The 12,312-nt window shown below is 40.4% G+C and overlaps 1 protein-coding gene across 4 annotated transcripts in view; it reads left to right on the top strand.

The window, feature by feature from the left end:
- The window catches only part of tns2a (tensin 2a), a 72,776-nt gene that overhangs the window by 25,439 nt on the left and 35,025 nt on the right, over positions 1 to 12,312 (top strand). The gene's annotated exons all lie outside the window — the stretch shown is intronic.

A 12,312-nucleotide genomic window follows, 5' to 3' on the forward strand; every position in this document is an offset into this window, starting at 1 on the left:
TTTAGCAAACTTCCCCCAAATACATTTTTTCAGATGAATTTTGAAGCACTAAATTACTTGGCTGTTTTGTACAATTTCATTTGAGTAAAACTTTACATTTGTGTTGAAGCTTTGATTACCTTCCCATGTTGACACATATAAAAGAATGTTTGCCAGCTTAAAAGGAGATCTACTTCTCAGAGCTCCAAATTAAAGGCATGATGGTAAATGGACTGAACTTATATAGTACTTACCACTCAAAGCGCTTTACACTAGAGTCACATTCATCCATTCACACACTGATATGCAGATTGGTAGGGAATTTGGGGCTAAGTGCCTTGTCCAAGGGCACATCAACACATGGCAGGAGGAAGCTGGAATCAAACCTACAACCTTCTGATCACAAGACGATTACTCTACCCACAGAGCCACAGACACCACCGTTGCCCCACTCATTTGGTCTCAGCAAATGAGTGCCTTAAGGGCTGTCTCTCAAGAACATTGGGATAAAGGAAACGCTGTGGGAGTAAAACAAATATCAAGGCGTCCCAGAGCACCTCGACCCCTCTGATTCACTGTTAACCCAAAATGCAGACACTCGTATTTAGCTTGATGAGTTTGAACCCTTAGCAGATAGTTGTCCTTGTACTTAATGTACATCTTTAGCAACTCTGAGCTTCAGAAATAACACAGACATACACGTTGGGATGGTTAAGTAAACTATTAATATTGGGGGGATGTGTGTAACAACAAATGACAGAAGGTCTGTAAAGCCAGAAGTCTCCAGATCGCTGCCAATAAAAAGGCTGCTGAGCCACATTCCTCAGAAAGAGCTCTGAGCCTGTCTAGAACCCCACACCACCGCTCGTGTGAAAGAGCCATTGATGGAGAGATGGTATAATGAATAGACAGAAGGATGCAGAGGGAAGAATGCCAGGCATGGCAGTGGAAGCTTGGAGCCTTGGCGAGCAGCGGGCGAAGGAGAAAGAGCCAAGGGCGAAGGCATGTGGCAAAGACTTCCTCCTATATCAGAGGAGCAAAACCTTGAGAAGTTCGGGGATCAAAGGAGGCATACAGAGATAGCACAAGTATATAACAAGTAAAACCAGACGTTAAGGACAAACTCTCTGGTTGCTATAATCAAGGAGAACATTTTCTTTGCACAAGATCTTACATTGTTTAACTTTTATTACATTTTATCTAAACAGACTCAAATAACCACACACGGAAAAAACACTTATTTTGTGCAAGTTTTAAATCTTTTAACTTAGACCCCTCAAGCAAACTTACCGACAAAAACTGTTCAAAGATGAATTGTCTTACGACACCCCCTCTGAAGACTACATGAATTTTCCCACATTTTGACACAGCAGAACCAGAAGGAAAGCTATTATTCCTGACGTAACTGCAGCAGTAAGTTGCAATGAAGGGAGACTGAACACAAAAAAGCAACAACTTGCAGATTAGTAAATCTGTAACATTTTCCTGCCCCTTACAATTGTGTGCATCCCTGTGTCATAAAATAAAATACATTAATGTCTGTGGTAGCGACATGACAAATTTTGAAGAAGTTCAATGGGTGTGAATACTTTGGCATTATCATATGCAGATAAAATATACATAGTTGAATGGAAAGACTTGGTTTCAGAGAGGAAGATTGGGATGTTGTCCAGGAATGGTCTGATGAGAGTTTGTTGTCTGGGAGTCAAACAGTGATATCCATCGCTGCTAGCCAGGAAGGGAGAGGTTAGATAAGGCGGGGTGGGGAAAGCATGGTTGCCATGCCTGTCATTGCTGTTATCTAACCTTGTATGATTTGGGAATTTGGGTAATGATAGAGAAGGGATGGATGGTACTGGATTATAAAAAAGTGCATTCATTCACTTTTTAAACTAACTCAATCTTCATCTTTGAGCAACATGTGTGGTGTTTGAGGCAACTCGTTTCTCCCCAGACTTCTATTTGCGTCTGTAAGCATGATGACAAATCGTCTCATTACAACACCAGTCAGCATCCTGTCTGTACATCTGCTCCATCTCTTTGGAACCACTTACCACCACCTACACACACTTTTTGTAAACTTCCTCCCCTTGAGAGTGGTTGGTGGTAATAGGTAGCCAGTTTACAGCTTTTCTTTTCTTTTCTTTTCTCTTCTTTCTCCCCTGTCATTCTGGTTCCTAATCTTTGCCCACAGGGCCAACTGCCTCTAGCTGACCCAACTCGGTTCCATTAAAAACACCCAGACTCTTTCACAGAGACCAACAGAATGCTGTAAACAGTTTTGTTTCTGTGTGTTTTCTCTCAGAGAACAGTTTCCCCTGCATCTTTGATCCCAAGTGGAAAATTTAGTCCACAGGGAGCAGATGAAGGGATGGTAGGGAGAGTGACTGAGGCCCCATTGGCAGAGGAGGATGGGGGGAGGACTCATAGAGGAACAGTGGAAAGAGGAAGGATTAAAATGAGTGAAATTCAGCCCATGACGAGTTGACTAGCCTGTTTAATTAAGCAAGAAGAGGCATTTCCGCTGGCCTGGGGGGGAAAACGACTGGATGTTTTAGTGTCTGCTCAGGTTAAAGTCTGAGTCAGAACAGTAATTAAATAATGATTAAACTGGATCTGACTGGCTGCGTGACTGAGACCTGATCAGAAGACTTGAGTCCATGTAATACCTCACCTCTTTTACCCTGGTTTAATGTCATTAGGGGTCATCATCAAAATTTCCCCAATGAAATAGGAACCGCCTTCAAGATGGTATTTCATTTAAACAGATGAAACATCCATTTTTGGGATTGTGATGCTACAATGACAAAAATACTTTGATTGCATTGTGTAGAGGTACACCGATGAGTGTTGTGGTCACTGTGGACTTACTGTATGTGTGGTGCATTCACCGATCAGAAAAAGATCAAAACTTTCTGACCAGCCAGTCACTAGTCAGTCATTATCAAGCTGACATTCTTTTAGCTTCATTCACTAGCAGATTTCTTTAAACAAAGACAAGGAACAACCAAATAGGTGCAAAGACTAGATCAATTCAAACGTTGCTGATTTTCTTTACGAAAGCACACCAGTATTTAGAAATCAAGGTAGTTTCCATGTGAAGAATAACTTGATTCAAAATTCAACTACAGCTGAGTAAGCCACTGTTAAGTGTCATGGTTTCTGCTCACAGCCCAAGAATCTTCAATTACTTTCACAGTGAAGCGTTTATCTACAATCATAAAGCAATGAATGTAATGGGACTGCAGGTTTAGTTTGTGCCTCAGAGCTGAATTTATAAACTTAGGAGTTCACAGTTGCTCCTGGAAAGAAGTTTGAGCAATGAGTCGTCCTACAGATGTTGTGTCTTGGCACTGCAGATTCTGTGTGTTTCAGTGATTGCAATCCTTCCGTCCCCTAAGGAGTCCTCCCCATCGTCAGTTCTCTTATCCTCTAAATATGACAGACTACATGCTGTGTATGGGTTCTGGTGATGGCTCATCTCTTTACAAGAAGAGGATGTGCAATCAAGTCCAGATACGGTGGAAGTGGGGGAGGACATAGTGGTGGTGCAAAGCAACATGACCCGCCTCATGTTTCCCTAACATAAAACCCTTTCATCAGGACAGTTGTGGTTACAGTCGAATCCCCCAGGCTCACCATTTTCTTTTTTCTTTCTGTAAAGGAAAGAAAACACACAGACCTCCTCCGACCTACTTATCGTTGTTTTCTGTTTGAGTCTTCCAGAAGATTCTAAAACTCATGTATCCAATCTCCTTCAGACCCAAAGCATACCAAAGGAACGGAGCGATAGAAGCGACGAGGAGCTGGAGAGATGGAGTAATGGCATGATTTCCCGACAAGCATGCAGCTGATCCCAGAATTCCAGTTATGCGGCAGACTTCCTGTCAAACTGAAAGCAATTGCTCAACAAATGTGAACATGTCACAGATTTCTGTTAAAAACATGTCAGCCGCAGCAAGCTTGTTAGCTTTTAGGCATAGCTCCATCCCAGAAGTTCTATGGTACATAGCTGTACTAATTGTTTTTAGAAGGTTGTTTTTTGAATGGGGGAGGGGTCAAAGGGTTCTCAGTGACGCCAATAACAAGTAATCTTTGTGGCCTTGAGCCCAGACCTCTGGTTTCCCTCCCCACAAACCCAGACCTTCACCCAATCCTCATGTAAGTCAGCGTGAGTCATTGTGGATAACAGGAAGCAAGTGGATCTTTCAGTGTTACAGCGACCATGATTGTCTCTTCTGACCAAAGCAGACCCCTTATTATCACAGACAGCTCTGGTAATTGCTGAAATAGGGCAGTGTGTTTTAACTTCAAGCTCTATGTCTGTCTGTGTGTGTATGTGTGTGTGTGTGTGTGTGTGTGTGTGTGTTGCCAAGTAAGTGAAGAACCAAGTGCGTGATCAGAGTTGATGAGACTTAAAACCATAAGCGGGACAAGAAATGCAGCCAAGATAGGACTTAACAAGTTCACTCTGAGTGTGAGTCTGTGGGAACCAATTAAGAACATTCATTCATCATAAACTCTTCATATTTGATTTACTAATAAAACTCTAAAAAATATGGCACACATTTGTAATCAGTTCCCTTTGCTTTGACAGCCCTAAATAAAATTCAGTGCATTCAATAGACTTCAGACTCTTAAGATAATGACAGATACTTTTGGTTACATATTTAAGCAATTCTACAGCAGCATGTAAAAATGGGTGCAACAACACAAATAAAAAACAGAAACAGCATAAACATGCTACACAATTCAAATGTCTGTTATTTTCTTTGATTTCTAAAGAGAATGACAATTATTTTTTGTTGTTGTTTTAACTTCTGCGACAGACTGGTGACCTGTCCAGGGTGTACCCTACCTCTCACCTGAAATGTTTTCTGGAGATGGGCACCAGCACCACTCCTGACCCCACTAGGGACAAGGGTGTATAGAAAATGGATGGATGGATGGATGGATGGATGGATGGATGGATGGATGGATGGATGGATGGATGGATGGATGGATGGATGGATGGATGGATGGATGTTTTAACTTTTTAGTCATTGTGGCTTTTATTTGTTAGTAATCTGACAGGAAGAGTCATACAGTGCAATATTAAGAATAGTAACAAAGTTGGTCCTTAACCACTTCAGCTGCACGCCTCCCTATTACCACTGGATCCCAGTACCAGAGTGCTAATCCCAAATTACCTGCCTACAGTCCTAACTTCCCGGCTGCCTGGGAAAGTTAGGACTGATTATTACTTGTTATATCTTAATAATAAAACAAAACATACTCACATAGTGTCATCTTAAGACATGTTTCCATTCTTTGTGGAATCCAGGAATCACTTCGCAAACAGCAACAAAGACACCCAGCCTGGATTCTTCTCCCAAATGTGTAGGTTTTGGGCGCCCAGTATTTCAGAGAAGAGAATCATCGTCACTCGTTGATCTAAGAAGAGATGTTTGGATGCCACCACAGCCACCAATGTAATTTGAAAAATAGTGAAGAAGCTGGTCCTAAACCAGATTGATTCAGCTCCAAGCCAAGTGCCTCCCTATGACCTCTGCAGCCCAACACCAGAGTGCCAAACCCAAGGGAGGAAAAGACATGTGGCAAACATTCTGCGGACAGGATTTGCATCAAGGTTTATAGGTTTATATAAGGGACACATGCTCTGACCACTGCACCATGCAATGCCCCAACACAGCACAGTTATTGATTTTTTTTTAAAAACTTAATTTATCATGGGTGTGACTAAGATTGGCCTTATCGCTGAAGTAAAGAGTTCTCAGAAAGTTCCTTTCCCTGCTCTCTGCTGCACTTCATCACTCCCTCCAAAACCCTTCCCACAAAACTGGCAGTTCTCCTGTGATGTTAGGTTGTTTCTCCATCTTTATAAAAGYTGTAGCACATGACAATCTTCAGCTTTAACAATGGTATGTGCAGAGCAGAAGAAGGCTATGAGCAGCACATACATGAGCTGATTGACACTCCTAGCTCTGATTGGTTGTTTCCAGCCAGGAGCGGTGCATTTCTCCAGATGATGGTAGGACTGCCAAAAGGAGCCTGGGAAGCTTGTGTTTTCATAGACTATAAGTCTCATATTCAACTGTAAAGATACAGTGATAGTTTTAATAAATATGTAAAAAATAAAATTTTTAAATAATTATTTTTCATTTCCCTTCAATTTCATAACCATACAAAGAGGTAAAGGTGAGAACATATAAGAAGTTTGAAGGGTGTGAATACTTTTTGTCAACTGATTTGATCTCTTTAGCAGATCTGTTGGATACGTCGACATCCACTATGCATGAGTCACCCACAGATTTTAGGTCATGATATCATTTGATAAACATCAGTCTCTGTATGGAAGACTTGTTTTTTTTTCTTTGTGTGAAGAATCAGGTTCTGTTCTGCCTCAGGCTCATCACGATAGTCAACCATCAGATAAAGAAGACATCACAAGAAGAGAATGACAATTTTGACCACTGACATGTTTTGTTTGAGAACTGCGGTGTGCTGCAAACTGAGACAGCTCCTGAAGCAGTTGTTGACAAAGCCCGTCTGGTGAATCTGAGCGCACCCATACATATGCTAAACACTGTTTACATTGTAAAGATCTGCAAATATAGAAACAGGAGGAAATGGTGGGCTTTCGGGAATTGTGTGCTTGTGTGCTCATCAACAGGATGAATGGCAGAGATGGACCTCAACCACAAAATGTAGACATGGAGGCAAGGAGTGAAGCTCTGTAATAACAGCCGGTATCGGTTGGCTCGCAGGAACTTTTTCCATTGTTGATGTCTTCCTGCTTTGTTTGTTTACCCACATTTATTTTTATCTGCCATACAACTTTCAACGCTTGTTTGGCTCGGGAGGAAGATAAAGATAGTTGGATGAGAATGCTATGGTGTGGTTTGTTTTTTTCACTTTGGCTTCGGGGATGTACTGAGAAACCCTCACACAAGCAACATGCATGGCTGTGGTTGTGTTTTCCATTTGCATTCCATTTTGGACACTTTTAACTCCAGGGTTCTTGAATAAAGAACCTCAAAAGGTTCTAAAATAATCTAAAGCTTACCCCACGTGTACAGCAAAACAATATCATTTATGAAGGAAAGTATGTTGGTAAGCAAACATACTTGACCACATCTGTAAAAGCAGGAGTCTTTGCAGAGTTCTGGTCTGAAGCATACATCTGTATGTAAACAGTACAGAGCAGAAAATGAATCAGCAAAGATCATTAGTGTAAACCATCTCAGATTCTAAGCAATCATTCGAGGAAGTGATGTCCTAGCTAATTCATTCCAAGGTTAGAGAAACTAAAAAACAAACAAAAACTCAGTTATCATGCTAATTGATTAAACTAAAGTATTAAAGTATTTCAAAAAAGACAGAACAATAATGGCTTGTTTGGAAGAACTGACAGAGAGGGCCTTTTCACTCCAAAATATGGCACACTACTGCAAACCCAGCAGTGGCTACTTGTAGCAGAAGGCTATATCCATTCTGAAGCTAACTGCTGATATGATTGGCTGACACTAATATTTGAGCATCCAATGGCAATTGAGGAGGAGACAGTTCACTTGTGTTGGCACAGGAAAGGCTAGTGAGTAGCATAACTAGGCTGGTGGTCACCCACTGGATTAGCTACTTCGTCTGCTGTCCATTAGCATGGATAGGCTCTAATGCATGTCACTTGCACATATTTTATGCCAACAATTTCACTTGATAAAAGTTTGTTTAAAACATATCTGTTTAATCCAGCGAGTGACCAGCCAAGACTTGCTAATAGTTAGCCTCTCTTGTGCTAAYACCACCCCATTTGTGCCAATGGACAGCAGAGGGAGTAGGAGAGTCACTGCAGAATCAGCCCAGACATAGTAGCTACTAGTCTCTCCAATGCTAACATAAGTGAATAGTCTCTTTCTCATTTGCCAGCGCCGGCTGTTGAGTTGCTAATGCTGATCTATCAGTCACAATAAGTAGCTAGCCTTGTAATGGGTATAGCCTCCTGTAACAAGGAAGTAGCCACTGCTGTGTGGTAGTCTTAATTTTGTCCCCAATACCGAATCATACTGAAAAGAATTTGTCAATAATACCAATATTTGCTGAATTGAGTGAATCATAAGACAACTTCCTTTGATCAGCTGAAACCAAAGTGGAGATGTCTGCTCATAAAGCACAATCCCAACACAACACATAAATCTCATAGCAATTGATTTGGACACGTGGCATTCTACACAGAATTCCTTTCTGTCCTGAAGTTATCAAACACTAAATTTAAGGTCACAAGAAATTATGTTAAGAAATGGAGAACAAAATTTCACAACAATGTGAGAGTCTAGATACACAATGGACAGGATGCTTTTCCATCACAAAACTCTTTATCCCGGTCTCATTAAGAGATTACAAGAAAATCTGTCTCCCTAGTTCAACATAATCAATTTGTGGCAATTTGGAATTTTTGCAGACCCCTGTAGATGTGTAGTGAACATTCAGAGCTATGCAGCAGGAAGCTGGTTCTTGCTTGGTTGTGAAAACCTCTCTACAGGGAGCAATGTGTCCTTCCAGCTGCTTGGAGCAAAAATAAAATGAGGGGATGACCTTTTTGCTTAACACAGACTGTGGGAACCCAAGGAAAGGAGTTGGAATGGAACATTTGGCGTACAATGAAAAATCTAAAAAACAATATTTGCTCTCACAAACACTACAGCAGTATTTTTTCACTTTAACATTAGGTCATCTTTCTTGAATTAGGTTGGATATTTTTCTAGTTTTCTCATTAGTGTTCAGCTTGTAGTGAATAAGGATATTTTTACACCTGATAGTCCAGTAGCCTTGGTTCGAATGGGGACCAAAGTTGCAACATTTGCTACATTTTCAGCTTGTGCGATTTGCATTGTGGCCAACAAACCAAACCCTCTGAGCAATCTGTTTACCACTGTGGTGGCGCGGCACTCTTTAGGTCATCTTTCTTGATGACATGAACATGAAAACTCCTGAAGAAAACACCGAGTGCAACTTCCTTCTTCATGAATTGTAAGCAAAAACAAAACAGAGTGATGTCAGATTTTAGCAATGGTAGGATTTCTTTTTTTCTTGGCAAAATACCACGAGCTATTTCTCCTTCTAATGCTAGACACAGATGTTTGTTTAGGTTGTTCTAACCCAGAATACTCTATAGTCTGCTTCTTGTTTTTGTAACATTCTCTGGACCACTTGGCATTCAAATATGCATTGGAACCGTACCAGAGTTCACTTCAACCTAACTGTGACGTAAGAGCTCGCTTTTTTGGTCCGCATCAGAGTTTGATTACACATTCACATCTCCCCAAATTAGTCGGACTTTAAAAGTAAACAAACTAGAGTTTTACTAATGCAGACTGAACAGAACTGGTGTGAATGTGTTTAAAGATACTCTGGGCTCCATCTACACTGGAACTTTTTCTAAAACGGGAAAGTGTTTAGCAATTTGTGCCTCACACTCAAATGGAAATGGAATTTTAGGGGACCTTAAATGTTTTTAAATGGGTTACAGAAAATTTCACCAATTTGTATTCATAGTGACAGCAAAAATACCTCTTTTGTTATTAAAAGAAAAAAATTGGTGATGTACTAAGCTGACCTATAACCCAAATGTGTAGTATGTGTAGTACATTGCAGCAGCAATGGCTGATTACATACTTGTCTTGTAATTTATTAGTTTATAAACCAATTTAACACAGAGAAGAGGCTTAACTTCATCATTACTCCACACAGAGGACTCCACTTACTCTTTGCTGTTTGCAATTCTTGTTTTCTTGTTGTGTTTACCGCTGAGCTCGTGTGGGGGCTTTATGCGGCTGTTCTGTACGCTATGTTTAAAGAGACTTACAGGTCTGGGCGGGTAAAAAATACCATTTTGTGTTAGGCATAGGATTTCTCCGTGTTTCCGTGTGAATGAAAACATTTCTGGAACTGGTCCATTGAGGTTGTGGGTGTTTTTCCAAACTGACAACCCGTTTTAGAAAAAAATATTCCTATGTGGACGAGGCTGTAGACATTTGAGTTGGATTTTAGGGAGTGTTTTATGACCAAGCCATGCAAACCACCCTCAGAGATGCCATAAGAAAAGTCCTACAAGTTTGTGCAAATGCATACATCTACATCTGAGCTTCAGAGACCTCATTTTAAAAAGTTAAAGTGCCTTAAACTGTTCAAAATTTGCTTTGGATGAGATCATTTGAATGCTTTTCACAAAGAAATGCAATTAGAAGAATATTATAGATTGTTGTTGCATGAAGTCTCTTGTAGTTTTTTTTATTTTGAAACTTATTTGACAACAACCATAGAACTACAGTTAATTTTGAAGGATTTCTATCATCTAGTCCAAAATTGCTCTCCTTACGTCCCTGAATGGAATTTTACATGCTGTGATATGTTAKTAAAGCAGCTATTTCTCACCCACAATGACTTAATTCAACAGGTGGATGTGAAATTCTGCCAGAAGGACAATCTACAGATGGGAGCCTTGACTTTTCACTTTATAACTGTAATTATGGATTTTTTAAAACATTTAAAACATTAAATGACTTTAATCATCTCAGACAGCTGTTTGAACTCTTACAGAAAACAGGTGTACAACACAAAGAACCAGCATTAAGTTCAAAGTGCTGACAAGCTGGAGCAATATTCCCTTCAGGGAAGTAATGGAGCCTGTGTTGTTGTGGGGAAAACCGTGAAGGACTTTGGTACGCCAACAAGAATGCCTGTCTGAAAGCAACTAGGGTAACTTGGAATTATCCTCTTCAATTTGTAGCCATAGGAGGCGATGATCTCTGTTTTTTTGCTAACATCTCTCTGCTGTTTTCTGTTTATCTGTGGACGCTGAAATGTTTCAGTTTTGTTTTACTTTCATGGCCCCGAAAGTTAAGTCTCGGATCACAGCGATGATGAAGCACGAAAGGTCAGAGCCAGCATCAACTTTCACTGATTCCTCGCAGCTTTTTTTAATTCCCTCTGATTKGATCTCCTGTGGGGAATTTTAGGCTCAAGTTTAAATATTAAAAGAAAATTCCCACTAACTGCAGAAATGTGTCACGTGGTTTGAGGATCTGGATCTGGTTGCGACTGTTTTTTCATGGCTTCAGATTCTAAGTTCCTCCTCTTGTGTGACAAGCTGGTGTTGTAGGAAGTTGGTTTGGCTTCCAGAGTTAGATAGCTTTGTCTAAGGTTTGCTCCCCTGTGGTGTCAGACCCACAGTCTTTTATTACACCACTGGTTTGGCTTTGTGTGGCGTTTTCCTGTCCAACATGATTCGACAGACTCTGCCTTGCTGTTTTTGTTAGAAGAACAAGAGCACTATGGTAAAAGTGGGTGACTTGATGCTGAGAGTAGAGTTGTGTGTGTAAAAAGTCAATTTCTACTGGCTCTTTAAAACCTTACAGTTTTTAAAGTAATTTAGTTGACGAGCAACAGTCAGCTGATTCAAATCAATGCATTCCATAACATTTAATATGGTTTTTGCACTTTACAGTGCAAGAAGAATTTCCCAAGCAAAACGTTCAGCAGGAGGTTTGAAAAAATGTACAAATACTGAAGTTTTCACTATTCACCGAATCACTTAGGTCTCCAACAAACCTTTAAATGCAAACCATTACAAATGTATAGCTTATCAGGGTCAGCTGGACTACAGTCTGACACTTTTTACTCATTCAAGTTAATTGGAGTTTCCAGGAAATTCTAATTAGCATTCCATGATTTCCTTTTTTCTTTGGCTGTATTATACTGTAGAGGCCTGCTTCCTTTAGCCACTTTTTCAGCAGGCTAGAATTGGATCTATATTTATCTTGAAACCACACACAGCAAGTAGAATATTGAGGAACTACTGAAAAAAATCTCCAAAGTGCACTCTTGAAGAACTGCCACAGAAAGTGAAATCTTGTGATCAACCGGTCTCTATAACAACCATTAGATATTTTCTCGCCTGCTATTACGGGTGTAAACATGAGGAGTTAGCTAGACATTAACGGGACCTTAACTTGACCTGTGGTCATTGGTCAGATGAGATTAAATTGCTTTTTGGCAACAAACACTCCAGGTGGGTTTGGTGTGAAACAAAGAACATGTTGATATTCTGAAGTGGAGGATCTGTGATGCTGTGGGAACCTTGTTAGAATGTGTGTCATCATAAGACTTAGACTCTGCAAGTAAAAAGATCATCGTTCACCGGGGCCTAACGGTTGACGTATTTTAGCTGCATATACAACGGAGATGAAAATGTGACTTCTTGTCTGGAGTTTTTTTTGTGTGTGTGTGTGTGTGTGTGTGTGTGTGTGTGTGTGTGTGTGTGTGTGTGTGTGTGTG

This window comes from Poecilia reticulata, linkage group LG7, assembly GCF_000633615.1.
Source record: "Poecilia reticulata strain Guanapo linkage group LG7, Guppy_female_1.0+MT, whole genome shotgun sequence".
Taxonomy (NCBI): Eukaryota; Metazoa; Chordata; class Actinopteri; order Cyprinodontiformes; family Poeciliidae; genus Poecilia; species Poecilia reticulata.